A 1,475-nucleotide genomic window follows, 5' to 3' on the forward strand; every position below is an offset into this window, starting at 1 on the left:
GTACAGATCCCATGATCATGAAGAAATGACCTTCACTGTCTCTTATAACCTATAGCCTGAAGTCCATATGGTCTGATACTAGTATATCCACTCCAGCTTTGTGAACGTGTTCGTTTCTTTCTTGAAGAATTGTTTTCCAGCCTTTGACTTTGAGCCCATGGTTGCTTTGATTGTTCATAAGTGTTTCTTCAGGCAGCAGAATGTTGGGTTCAGTTTTATAATTCATCTTCCCATTCTGTGCCTCTGAATTGGCACATTTAGTCCATTGACATTGAGGAGATTGTTGTGATGGGGATTTGTGCTATCTTTATGTAGAATTTTTGTACTTGTGTGGATTGTCTTAGCTTAAAGTCGCCCTGTTAATTATTCTTGCAACAAAAACATGGATCACTTTACAAGTTTGCATGTCATATCTGTGCAAGGACCATGCTAATCTCTGTATCGTTTCAATTTTAGTATATATGTTACCAAACATAGTATGAGTTAATTTTTCCATATTTTTCTCTTCTTATTACTTTGAGTGTTGTCCTTACTCAATCCTATGGCAGACAGTGATTCCAAATCAAGGAATATATTTCAAAGCAGCTTGAATAGATAGATTTAGAACTTTAATGTCCTAGAAAGAAAAGTATGGTTTTTACCATATTATCTTTTACCATACCCAAGGCATCAGTTTTACAAAATAATTCTTTTGGAAGATGGTATATGAGTCTTGTTTAATGCCCTTCCCTGAAACCTTCCTTAAGACCATTAAACTAGAGCCTTTTGCTGTTCTCACCTCAGTCCCGTGTACATCTCCAGGAAAAGGTGGATGGTGTTGTCTGCAATTCGACCACCTTGAATGTAAGTAGGATTTTTCTCCTGAAGGAAGAGGTGAGGAGAATATTGATGATTTCATTCCACCTTATTACAAGTACAACTTGAATGGAAGGTGAGACTCATGAGGCTCCTGTAAAGGACAGAAAAAGGGGTCTCAGTGAAGTTTAATGGCCAACACATATTAACAACACAGATGACTCAAAGTAGCCTGTGTGCATCTTTGTGTATAGTGAGTTTCATATCTACTGAGAGTGATTCTCAGTCATGACACACAGGCAAAACAGCCCTGTATTTAAAAATCTAGTTCTCTAAGCAGAGTGGGGTCTCTGAGGTGATTGAAAAGTGTATAGTAATTTATTACTAAGCACATAAGTACTTTTCGATCTAAAATTAATTCCAAATATGTCTAAAACGACAGTCTCCTGACCCCGCACCTGGCTTTCCTCACCTGGGCCCCTTGGAGGGGGAGGGGTGAATTTCCCTCACTGCCCTGAGTAGAGCCCCGACAGCTGAAGACCTCTGCAACCAGCCATAGGTATGCTTAAGACCACTCTGCCCAAGCTTGAAGGAGACTCATGCATGAAGGAAGTGGAAGCAGAACCTGTGTAAACACACAAAAAATAAAAGGCTGGCGGTCAGGCCATTTCCCCACTCCA

At 39.8% G+C, this 1,475-nt stretch overlaps 1 pseudogene; it reads right to left on the reverse strand.

The window, feature by feature from the left end:
• Positions 1 to 376: 376 nt before the first annotated feature.
• LOC130033700 (uncharacterized) lies at positions 377 to 475 on the reverse strand (annotated as a pseudogene).
• Positions 476 to 1,475: the final 1,000 nt, after the last annotated feature.

This window comes from Sorex fumeus, unplaced genomic scaffold (assembly GCF_029834395.1).
Source record: "Sorex fumeus unplaced genomic scaffold, SorFum_2.1 ptg000054l, whole genome shotgun sequence".
NCBI classification, from domain to species: domain Eukaryota; kingdom Metazoa; phylum Chordata; class Mammalia; order Eulipotyphla; family Soricidae; genus Sorex; species Sorex fumeus.